This window comes from Pteropus medius, unplaced genomic scaffold (genome assembly GCF_902729225.1).
Source record: "Pteropus medius unplaced genomic scaffold, Ma_sr-lr_union100, whole genome shotgun sequence".
Lineage (NCBI taxonomy): Eukaryota > Metazoa > Chordata > Mammalia > Chiroptera > Pteropodidae > Pteropus > Pteropus medius.
In genome coordinates, this window is record NW_024351647.1 from 4,925,909 (window position 1) to 4,939,878 (window position 13,970).

The window sequence follows — 13,970 nt, forward strand, 5'->3', positions numbered from 1 at the left end:
GGCTTTGGTGTTGTATCTAAACTATCATTGCCAAACCCAAGGTCATTTAGATTTTCTCCTATGGTATCACCTAAATATTTTATAGTTTTACATTTACATTTGTGTCTATGATCCATTTTGAGTCCATTTTTGTAAAGGGGCATAAGGTCTGTATCCAGATTCTTTTTTTAAATATGTGGATATCTAGTGGTTCTAGCATCATTTATTGAAAAAAACTCTTTTTTTTATTATATTGCCTTACTCCTTTATCAAAGATTGGGTGACTGTGTTTGTGTGGACCAATTTCAGGGTTCTTAATATGTTCCATTGATCTATTATTTGTCTGTCTTTTCACCAATATGTCTTAAAGTCAGGTAATGTTAGTCTTCCAACTTTGTTCTTCTGAGATTTTGATTGGGATCATATTGAATGTATAGATCAAGTTGGAAAGAACTGACATCTTTAGTCTTCCTACCTGTGATCATGGAATATCTCTCCATTTATTTGGTTCTTGTTTGATTTCTTTCATCAGAGTTTTGCTTGGACATCTTTTTTATTTTTATCGTTACAAGTTAACATGTTCAGTGTTTCCTCTGTTAGTACTTATATTTTTTGCAAATACAGGCTTTAAGGTGGCATTATTAGAGTGGATCCGGAGAGAAATAGTAAGAGTTTTTATCCCAGAATTCCTATTGCATCATATTGGCTTGAGTAAAGCTTTGGCCAAGTCACCAGCTTCATTCCTGAGCCCGCCCAGATAGTAGAGAAGGAGATTCTCTAGAGGGAAAATAAAGTATAATCAACAAAAGAAAGAGAAATAAATGCTAGAGGGCAAAAAGAACAGACACTGTTCCACATCTTTTAGCAAAATCACATTTGTCATTTCAAACTCATATTAACAAATTAACACTCTACCCCAAATAATAGTGAGACCTTGAATACCACTCTGAAAATCTGTTTCTTAAATTTCTTTAGTTTCCATTCACTCTATGATGCATTTGCTATCTAGCTTGATCTCAGTTACTTCGATGAACTGCTGCTATTGGTCTCTTCTCAGTCTTCATAAGACTTAATTTTTTTCCTTAATACTGTTGGCCACCATCTCTTTGAAACTTTCCTCTATAATGGTTATATATCATTGCACTATTCTGACTTTACCTTCCCTCTCAAGATTTCTTTTATCTCCTTGAGTACCTTCTCTGCTTCTTACCTTCAAAGTGTATATATGCGCCTGAGTTTATTTATTTATTATTATTATTTTTTTAATGGCTCCATTTTTTAAAAAAATATTTTCTCTTTCTGGGATTTTATCTTTTTCCACAAGCTTACTTTTCACTTCTGTGCAGATGATTCTCAAGTCACTCTTTTTCTGATCTTTCTACTAATATCTACTCTTCCTCCTTAATTGTAGATCCATCCTTATTTCTGACTAGCTACTGGACATGATTGCCAATATGTATCAAACTCATTATGAACTTCGAATGCATTCTCTACTCCAAGTATACTTTTTCTCTATTTTTTTAACACAACTGTTTTTCCCCTAGAAATTCAGGCACTGAATACTGGCAATGTCTCTTATAGCTATCTTTCCTTTACCATAAACTTTCACTTGGTTATCTAATCCTATATGTGTTAGTTCTAATATATAGTTACACCATTCCATTTCTATGCCCATCTTTCTAGTTAAAATTTTATCTGACCAAACCTTAGACAAGATGGAACTACTTTAAGTATACTCCTTGGTTTTATTCTCTCATATTTTATTCCAGTGTCATATTTATTTTCCTTTCTAGTTTTTGTTTCTCTACACAAAAATTCATAATAGCGAATAAGGAATTGTTTTCTAAATAAACAAGTTTTTTAGCCATGAATTGAGGAAAGTCTGACATGTTGCTATAATATCCTTTTTCACTCTCACTCCCAGGACTCCCCTACCTGTGTCCTTTGCTCCAGGAATATAGAATCATTGGATACCCTCCTACTATGCCTTCTGCTTCTGTCTTCCCTTTCCTTTGCTTATCTATCTTTGTTTCTTTCATATTTTAAAAACTGTTTACATCCTACTCATGATGCAAGACTGCGTTCAAATATTCATGTACAGTTAGCCACACCAGCTGAACTGTCCTAACACTGTTTCTTCCTTCTTGTGACAACTTAATCAGCTTTATGTTATAGTTATTTAAGGACTTATTATGTCTACTAGGTTATAAATTTCTTGAGGAATTGTTATTTTTTCATCTTCATGCCCTCTATAACAACTGTTCATTCTACAATAAGAATTTTTTAATTTAACTTGTTTGTTATTTTCCTACTTCATTTTTTTGTTCTTACATAATTTTATAGACATGTGCTTCCATTTTATCTTGCATGCCATTTAATGAAAGTCACTTTATTCTTTATATTTCTTTTATCTTGTTGTTAGAGAAAAATGCCCCCAAGCACACTAAAATGTAAAATACAACCTTTAGAGAGGTCGTTAGTGTAAAATCTAAATTATCACTAAGATTTTCACTTTATATATGATGACCCTTAAACTTTCTTATTGAATAATTAATCTATTTAAAATTTACCTTCACACTAAAATTTAAATTATTTATGTTAGCAAAAAAAGCATATCAACTAAACATGGGATCCCAAACAAAATAACTGAATAATGGAAACCTCCAGGTTAAAAATGGGAAAATATATTAAAATTTCTTTTCAGGCCCTGACTTTATTGCTTATGGCAAACTTGATGCTAAAATGTACTATACATCACTACAGTGACAGGCTTGAGAAAATGAAAAATACAAAGCTTTACATAAATCAGCCAAAAGATCATATTAAAATGCATAACCTTTACAGAAGAATCAAGACTTTTACTTAACTATTCAGAAACTCTTTCTTCCTTATGTAGTAGTTTTAGATTTTCCAAACAGCTTTATGGGAAATAATATTTCAAATTAATTACTGGCAAAGCCATTGCATTTATAAAGAGACATGTTTCACAGAAATTTAGCCCCAATTTTACTAATATACCGTATTATCACAGCATTTTATTTGTTTTTTTGTTGAAATAATCCCATGGGACAATTATATATGTTATATAATTATAAAAGGCTCACATTTCTAGAAGTTGCCACTTTTAAAGAGATCATAATCTCATAGCATTCTTGGCTCTTTCATTTTGTTTTATTTCAGAAATATCAAATTTTTAAAAATTATAACCTTAAACCAAATTATAGTGTAATTCTAATTATAACTTTAAATTGAAGATATTAAAGGTAATTATTATTCCCAGCATTATGATTATAGTGACAGATATCACTAGAATGGCAGCTCTGAAGTTATGGCTACAATGTTATTCAAGGTGAAGAGTTATATGTAAGATATGATCCTGTTTTTCTAAAAAAATAATGGTGGAGACAGAGCTTATATATTTATTTATATTTGAATGAGGAGAGTAAGAGATAGGTATATAATAATCATACTGAATATTGTTTTCTTTGGAAGAAGGGAGCATGAAGGGGGAAAACAGGGAAGCTACATTTTTTATATGTCTATAATTTATAACTTCTTACAATAAGCATATATTTTTAAATTTAAAAATATTCAATTAAGAAAATTAACTAATGTGATGGGGTTGGTATAATGAGTTCCTGTGCTAAATAAATATTTAAATGTTATTCTACAACATTAAAGTAATCTAAGTAGAAAGAGACATATTAGAGCCCTTTAAAACTTTACATAGAATTGAAGTGAAAACAGTATTCACAATGTGGGTTTCAATCTAGTTGATCTTATAGTAAAGTTTAAACAGAGAATACTGGGGCTATATATATATAATTTCTTACATCTATGTGCCTGACACTGTTTGTACAATGGGGATGCAATAGTGAATTGAACATCCAAAAATTATTGCTTTCATGGAGTTTTGTTTTATGGAATGAGACAGATTGATCAAATATATAAAAGTGTGTGTGTGTGTGTGTGTGTGTGTGATGGCTAAAAGTATTTGGATAATAGGTCTCTTGAGTATGTTGTGCACAGGAATTTGTTCTCACTTACTGCTCATAGCAACATGTATAAATGTAAAGATCTCCTCCATGGAGATATGCTGCCACTGTCTTCATGCCACCTCAAAAATATTTTCTTACAGAAGGGACAAAGGAAAGAAGATAAAGGATGACTTACTCACCAACATTGTTTCAGCACAACTTTCCTACCCTACCCCACCCTCCCTTTATCTTCACCCTCAGGATAAAGAGGGAAGGCTGTTTTGGTAAGAGGGAGCAAGGCATTTAACAGGTTTTAAAACCTAATTACATTAATCTCACTGATATATTTTGGGATTCAGATGGCTTTTGGCCTTAAGTACCACTTAAGGATTACTGCTGCTTCAGTTGGTTATTGGAGAAGATTAATAAATCAAGCATCAGATTCACCCAAATTTAAAAAGCTGCTTGACTAATTTCTGTTTCTAATACAGGGATTTCAGTAGTAGCAACAATGTACCACAGTATCGGGAAGTCAGGAATCAAACTGGACATTGGGAGAATGTTCTTGAACCCCAAATCTCTGGCAGACTTATCAGTTTGGGGGATGATAATAAAAATATCCAATTAATGGATTTTTTCTGCTTTCAAACTCTGACTTTTTTTCTTTAATATTTACTTAGTCGTTATGCTCTCTCCCATCAGCCCGTTGTTATTGTTGTTGTTGTTGTTTTAAAAAATAAAGTTTCTGATATATGTTTTCATAAAGTTTCACTTTGGTGATTTCTACTAAAAGAGAAGTGGCACAGTACTTATTCATTTAACATATTTATTGAGCACTTACATCTATATGCCTGGCACAGTTCATACAATGGAGATGCAATAGTGAATTGAACATCCAAAAATTATTGTCACAAAGAAAATAGCTATAAAAAATGCACAAAAGAAAATGAGAAAGGAATCAAATCATGTCGCTCACTACAAATAAATCAACAAAACACAAAGGACAGCTGTGAGAGGAAAGAGTGACAAAATAGCTAAAAGACTTAAAACAGTTATCAAAATGACAATAAGTTCTTCCCTACCAGTAATTACTTTAAATATAAATAGATTAAACTCCTCAATCAAAAGACATAAAGTGACCAAATGGATTTAAAAAAATAAGATACAACTATATGCCATCTACAAGAGTCACTTTAGATATAAAGACATACATAGGCTGAATATGAAAGGATGGAAAAAGATATCCCATGAAAATGGTAACCAAAAGAGAGTGGGATGCTCATACTTATATCAAATACATAGACTCAAATTACATAAGACAAAATTATCACAAGAGACATAGAAGGACATTATGTAATGATAAAAGAGTCAATTCACCGGGAAGATAAAACAACTATAAATATATGTGCACCTAACAGCAGAGCAACCAAATACGTGAAGCAAACACTGGCAGAATTTAAGTAAGAAATAGACAGTAAAACAACAATGATTGAGATTTCAGCGTCTCACTTTCAATAATGTATAGATCAACTAGAGCAAAGATTAATAAGAAAACAGAACTTGAACAGTACTATAGACTAATTGGACCTCATAGACATAAAAATCACACTGTACCTAACAGCAGCAGAATACATATTCTCAAGCACACAAAGAACATTTTCCAAAATAGATCACCTGATAATCCACAAAACATGTTAACAAATTTAAGAAAATTTTCCCACCACAGTGGAATGAAACTAGAAATCAGTAGCAAACAGAAAACTGGAAAATTCACAAATATGTTGAAATTAAACAACACTCTTGAAAAACCAATGGGTAAAAGAAAAAAAAATCACAAGAGAAATTAGAAAATATCTCGAGACAAATAAAAATGAAAACAGAACATACCCAAACATGGGATGCAACAAAAGCAGTACCAAGAGGGAAATTTATAGCTGTAAACATATACATTAAAAACAGAAAAAAGATCTCAAATCAACAACCTAACTTTACATCTCAAGAAACTAGAAAAAGAAGAATGCACTAAACCCAAAATTAAAGAAGGAAATAATAAAGAAATAATGAAGGAAATAATAAAGCAGAAATAAGCAAAATAAAGAATGGTGAAAAACATGAAACTAAGAGTTGGTTTTTGAAAAGTTCAACAAAATTGACAGCCAGACTAAAAAAAAAAAAATAGAATACTCAAATAACAAAAATCAAAACAAATAGAGAAGATATTGCAACTGGTACCACAGAAATAAAAAGGACCATGAGAGACTACTATGAACATTTATATGCCAAAATATTGGATAACTTAGAAGGAGTGAATAAATTTCTAGAAATATACAACCTATGAACATTGAATTATGAAGAAATTTTAAATCTGAGCCAATCTATAATTAGGAAGTTGAATCAGTAATAATAATAATAATAATAATAACAACTTCCAAACAAAGGAAAGGCTAGGACCAGATGGCTTCACTGAAGATTTCTAACAAACATTTAAAGAACTAATACCAATTCTTCTCAAACTCTTTCATAAAAGTGAGGAAGAGAGAACACATTGAAACTTATTTTTTGAGGCCAACATTACCCCGATACCAAATCAGTCAAAAATACTACAAGAAAACTACAGTTCAATAGCCCTGACAAACATTTATGTAAAAACCCTCAACAAAATACAGGTAAACAGAATTCAGTGAAACATTAAAAGAATTATATGCCATGACCAAGTGAGATTTATTCATGAAGTACAAAGATGGTTCAGTATATGAAAATCACTATAAAATACCACATTAACAGAATAAAGGACAAAAACCACATGATTATCTCAATTGGTGTCAAAAATGCATTTGATAAAATTCAACATGTTTTCATGATGACAACACTCAACAAATTAAGAATAGGAGAAAATTACCTCAACATAATAAAAACCATAGATGAAAGCCCATAGCTATCATTATATTCAATGGCAAAAAAAACTGAAAGCTTTTTCCCTGAGATTAGGAACTATTGAAGGATACCCTATTTCACCACTTCTACTCAACATAGTAAGTCTTAGCAAGAGCAACTAGACAGGAAGAAATAAAAGACATCTAAATCAGAAAGGAAGAAGTAAAAAAAATTATTGACAGAGGACATGATCTTATATGCAGAAAACTTTAAGGATTCCACAAAAAATTGTTAGAACTAATGAACAAATTCAGCAAAGTTGCAAGATACAAAATCAACATACACAGAACAGTTGAATTTCTGTACACTTAACCGCAAACAATCTGAAAAAGAAATTAAGAAAACAGCCCCATTTATGATAGCCTCAAAAAGAATAAAATACTTGAGAATAAACTAAACCAAGGAGATGAAAAACTTATACACTGAGAACTACAAAAAAAAAAATTGCTGAAAAAAAATCGAACATGCATATAAATGAAAAGACGGGTCATGTTCATAGGTTGGAAAATTTAATGTTAAATTATTTACATCACCCAGAGCAATCCACAGTTTCAATGCTATTCCTATCAAAATCCCAATGACATTTGTTTTGCAGAAATAGAAAAGACCATCCTAAAATTTATATGGAATCTCAAAAGACCCCAAATAGCCAAAGCAATCTTGAAATAGAAAAACAATGATGGAGGCTTCACGTGTCCTGATTTTAAAACGTATTACAAAGCTACAGTAATTAAAACAGTATGGTACTAGCATAAAGACAGACATATAGACCCTGGAACAGAATAGAGAGATCAGAAATAAATCCTCATGTGTGTGGTCACATGATCTTTGACAAAGGTACCCAGACTACACAATGGGGAAAGCATGGTATCTTCAACAAATGGTGCTAGGAAAACTGGATATCCACATACCAAAACAAAACAAAACAAAATTAATTTGGACCCTTACTTTACACCATATACAAAGATTAACTCAAAGTGTATTAAAGACCTAAACATAGGACTTGAAACTATAAAACTCCTAGAATAAAACGTAGGGGAAAAATTTCACGATATTGAATTTGGCAATGATTTCTTGGATAAGACACCTAAAGCACAGGCAACAAAAGCAAAAATAGACAACTTTAAAAAAAAACTTTAAAAAAGCTCTGCACAACAATGGAATCAATCAACAGAATGAAAAGGCAACCTACAGAATAGGAGAAAATATTTGCAAATTATATTAGTATCGAGAACATATAAAGAACTACAACTCAATAACAATAAAAAAAATTCAATTTAAAAATGTGCAAAGATCTTAAAAAGACATTTCTCCAAAGAAAATCTACAAATGGGCGATAGGTATATGAAAAGATGTTCAGCATCACTAATCTTCAAGATATACAAATTAAAACCACAGTGAGATATCACCTCACATGCATTAGGATGACCTCTATCAAAAAAAAAAAAATATATATATATATATATATATATACATATATATATATATATAGAATGTTAATGAAGATGCAGAGAAATTGAAACCCCTGTGCACTGCTGGTGGGAATGTAAAATTGGTACAGTTGTGATGGAAATCAGTATGGAAGTTCCTCAAAAAATTAATAATAGAACTATCATATGACCCAGCAATCCTACTTCTGGATATTTATCCAAAGTAATTGAAATCAGAATCTTAGAGAGAAATTTGCATTCTTACATTTATTGTAGCATAATTCACAAGAATTAAGTAGTGGGAACAACCTAAATGTTCATCAGTGGATGAACAGATAACAAAAAGTAGAATATACATGCAATGGAATATTATTTAGCCCTACAAAAGAAGGAAATCCTGTCATATGCATATGGATATGCATCTTGTCATATGGATGAAATTTGAAGACATTATGCTATGTGAAATAAGCTCGTCACAAAGACACAAATATTGTATTTTCCACGTATATGATGTATCTATAGCTTTCAAACTCTTAGAAACAAAATAGAATGTTGGTTTCCAGGGACGGGGTAGCGGGAAAAGTTTTGTTCAATGGGTAGAGAGTTTCAGTTTTGCAAGATGAAAACGTTCTAGAGATCTGTTGCACACAAGGTTCATATAGTTAACGCAACTGTACATTTTTAAATGGTTAAAATGGTGAATTTTATGTTACATGTTTTTTTTTTTACCACAATAAAAAGAAGATAGCTAGAATATCTTCAAATATGTGGAAATTAAACAATAAATTTCTAAGTTATCCATGGCACAAAGAATAAATCCAAGGGGAAATTAATAATTTTTTGAACAAGTTGCTAATGAAAATTTTGACATATCTGAATTGTGAAATAATGTTAAAGCAGAATTTCCAATAAAATGTATAGCCTCAAACATAAGTATTACATAAGGAGAATGGCTGAAAATCAATGAATTCAGCAATCATCATAAGTTAAATAAAGAATAACAAAGAAATAAATAATAAAGTTAAAAAAGAAATTAATTAAATAGAATATAAACATAAAATAGAGAGGACACCGAAACCAACAGTTGGTTCTTGAAAATGATTAAAATTGATCAATCCCTGGCAACACTGAGATAAAAAGAGAAGGCAAAAATAATACCAAAAATCTTAAAAGGAAGACATTATTATGGTTCCTTCATATATTAAAAAGATAAAAGAGGGTATTGCCACCCACTCTATGCTAGTAAACTTGAAAATCTCGATGAAATAGAAAAATTCCTTAAAAACTTTGACACTAGAAAAATATGGCAAATCTGAGTAGTGATATATTTTAAAGAAGTTAAATTTATTTCTAAAAACCACACACTTCCTGGACTACATGGCTTTACTTGTAAATTTTACCAAGCATTTCAGGGGAAAATTGCCCTTAAATTTTTGCAGAAACATGGAAACAAAAGAGAAGACTCATTTTATGAGGTTAGTATAATCTAGAATCTGTTAAGTATAATTGACATTTCTGTAGAAAATATTTTGAAGAGGTTGACTGCATGTCCTTTTAATGTTATTCTGGAGTTGTTGAACAACCCCATTCAAGGTATACATAGTTAATTCTCCAGGAGATTAATTTATATATATATATATATATATCGCTCAGTAGGGATGGAAATTATTTCTGTGAAAGAGAAAAGATAACACCAAAAGTTACAATTTTATTGCTCTGTAAGATATTAACCAGTTTTGTATGTCTATCCCTCAGTCTTATTTCGGAGTTGTTTCATTACATATGTATCTTCTATCATATTCTCTTGAACCAGCTTTACTCAATGGATTAAATCAATCTGTATGATATTTGATACATGTTCAATCTATATTTGCATTAGGTTCATAATTCTAATTTTTTAAAATATACTTGGAAATAATAAAATCTGATGACATTAAGAAATAGGAAAATCATAAAGCAATCTCATTTATAAACATAGATTTAAAAATCCTAAACAAAGTATTAACAAATTAAATATAAGATATATAAAATGAATACTACATTATGACCAAGTTTAGTTATTCCAGGGATGCAAGAATGATTTAATATCTGAAATCGGTCAGTGAATTCACCATATTAACAGAATAACAAAGACAAAAATATATGATCATCTGTAATAAGTGCAGCAAACATCATACTTAATGTGAAATAATGAAATCTTTTCCTTTGAGCTTAAGGACAAATAAGAATGCCTGAAATCACTATTTCTGTTCAGCCATTGGGGAAGGCAAGAAAAATAAATAAATGTATAAATTAGGGAAAAGAAGAAATAAAACTATCATTATTTACAGATTATAACTATATAAATAGAAAATGCAAAACAAATATACAAACATATTCTTAGAATTAATACTGAGTTTCGTAAGGTTTCTGGATACACGGTTAATTTAGAAAAAATTTGTTTATGTATACCAAGAAATAGTTAGAAAGCATACCAGCCTGCCTTCTGCTTTCATGTTGAATAACCTTGAGCAAATTTTCTAATCTTGTCTCAGTTTCTTTTATAAAATAGAGATTAAAATAGTGTTTTGCTGATTCTGAGACATATTTTTTCATATTTTATCATCTTTAAAATTATGATGTTTCTTACAGTAATTGTCTCAGATTTGATGAATATGATAGCACCTCATAAGGTAGTTTTGAAGATTAAATGAGAAATACAATACATTTAAGATATTTACAACAGTGCCTGACACTTAACATCAATAAATGTTAACTGTAATTATGATTTTCTTCCATTATGTTTTTTAACGTTATCGTTTATATAAAGAAAGCTGATTTTTTTTTATAAATTTATAGAAGTAGCTTACAGAAGTTATTATTTCTAGTATCTTTTTAGTGGGTCCTCTTGGATTTCTCAAGAATGTATACATATTAATTCAATTTGAATATTTTTCTATCAAATTTTGCTCTTTTCAAGTTTCATTTTCCCAGTACTTTTAGAACAAATTATGATAATAACTGCAAAGATAACAGTAATAATTATAGCAATAATGAAAGCCAACACTAATTAATGTAGAACTTACTGTATGCTAGGTACTCTTCTAAGCATTTTAAATATGAACAATCTTGCCTTTTTATTTCTAATAACAATAGTTTAATTAAGACACATCAACTCAATGGAATCCGATGAAAATACTTATTATAAAAGGTATACAACATTAATAATTGTGTATTGTATACCTTTAAATGATAATGGCACAATCATGCCTATAATATGATTATAGATGTATAAAATTTATGCATTTAAAAAAAGAAGAAACATAGAAAATGATTTGTTAGGAAGAAATTCTAGATTTTGCTTCTAAATTTCTCTTGTGTTAATATTAGGTAATAATCTTTTTTTAAAATATGTTAATGGTTTATAATCTAAGGACATAATCTGTACTTACATCTTAAAGGTAGGAGGAAACATCCCAATCTGTTGAAAATACAGAATTTTTGTAAGAAAACAATTTTTTTTAGTGTAATGCTTTTATTGTTATATTTGGCCTTCTCAATGTATTAAAAGTGGGATGAGGAATTGAAGTTCTGGGACACACTAGAAAAAAAAGTGTCTCAAGGAGAATTAATGATTAATGCAAAACTCCCAAAAAGTAAGTCAGTCTCAAATATTAGAAATTAGCTAATATTTAATACTAATATTGTTAAACAATATTAATATTTTATAATATCTATTAATTAGAAAGTGGCTACAATAAGCATAGAAAATGTTTAAATTGTTATACCATTTGAGTGATTGTATTTTCACAATGAATATTAATAGTATGTTTGAGGCCATATTACATCAAGAACTCTATCCCTATTGAACAAATGCTATCTAATATGATACTTTGCAGTTACATATTTGACAGTCTGTTGATTTTATATGTGTGTGAGTTTAAGAATTGTTGATCCAATGCAAACTTGTAAAGAGTATTTTCTTCTCAAAGCAGGCTTATTCCCTAATATTTTGCTAAAGGCAAAGAATCAAAGTCACTTTAAAAATAAGATTATTTGCTGTTTTAATAGTAATTCCTCTGATTTGGATCCAAAGGTAGTTCAAGTTCAATTTGTAATAAGATCGGAACTGGTATTTGCTTATACTATGTACATTCTTTAACTATAACATAATATGTAAATAAAGAATTTTCTATCTTTTGTGTTACTGAATAAAGTTCACTACAAAATTATGGGGTCCAGTAACCTACTTTTTATTTTGTTTAAAATTTAGATCATGATCCACATGTAGGAAAACAGCAATGCATTATATCATATGCAATTTAACTGCTTCTTTTTTGTTCATTCTATTTGATATATATCACTTAGTCATTCATTTGCCTAAATAAGTGAATATCTAATGAGAGACTATAATATCCTTTGGGAATCTAGCATTTTTTTAACTTCCTTTTAAGCCCTACTGAATTATGTTTCTTAAACAAATAGGGGATAGTAATTTAGTATCCTGAGAACTTTCGAACGTACAGCTTTCACGTAACTGGATGGAGACTTTCTTTCTTTACTCAGGTCAAGTATTTATGTACATTTCAAATTCCTGGTTTAGACTTTTGACCCAACCTTAATTATAAGCTAAGGTTCAGTCCCGTTGCATATAAAACGGGGCTTTCAGCTTGGAACAAATATTTTTCTAAAGATAGAGAAAATTTTTAAATGGATTTAGGATTGGCAATTTACATTTCCCCTTTGAACTTAGTGTATGTTCTTTCGATCCTTTTTCTTTCCAGTCTTGCTTCTCTATGTCATCAGTGCTAATCTGAAAAAGAAAGCTATCTCATAATAAAACGTACACTTGATATTTTGAATTTATCCTAATTACTTTAGGTTTAATTAAAGGTTCTTTAACCTGCCTTAAACACAGCTAACTCTTATTAAGCATGAAAAGTAATGAATATCTTATCCAGAAAAAAATGTAAGTTAATCAGTTTTGTCCCATTACTGTAAATTGAATGGCCTTCTACATGCAAAGCTTTCTGCATCTCCTCATTTTTTTCTTAGTAAAATCGTATCTTCCACATGTGAAACAAATGTTAGAGATTGTTTTAAATATTAAATTTTCTAATTTTAGAAATAGATTACATGGGTGTTGCTTTGGCATATTTTTACAGTTTTCCTTCTAGACTAGATTATAAGCTCGATGAGAGGGGAGGTCATTCTCTCCTATTGATTGTTAACATCACAGTGCCATAGCATCACGGAGCTTAGCATTTAGTAGGCATTCAATAAATATTTGTTGAATTAAGTCAAAGTGAATTAGTTAACTCTTTTAATTTGACAAAGAATGAGTGATTGACTTAACAGCCATTTTTTAAAGTAGTCCAAGGCCCTACCTATTCATTGCTACCATAAAGTAGTTATTGTAACATGAGGCAGTATATAATAGAAAATGAGGCAGCAGTATAACTTGAAAGACATCATGCACTTTTAAGAGCAAGCATAGAAATAGTGTCATCCATGTTTAGTTTGTGTGCATGTGTAAATATAAGTTAAGGTGATTATTCCCAGGAAAAAGTGAACACATTGGAGATAATTCATTGACAAGTACTGCAGCTTAAAATCAAACGCTTCTGTATTGCTTAGTGGAGATTTTAAATTAAATAGTATTGGATACTTA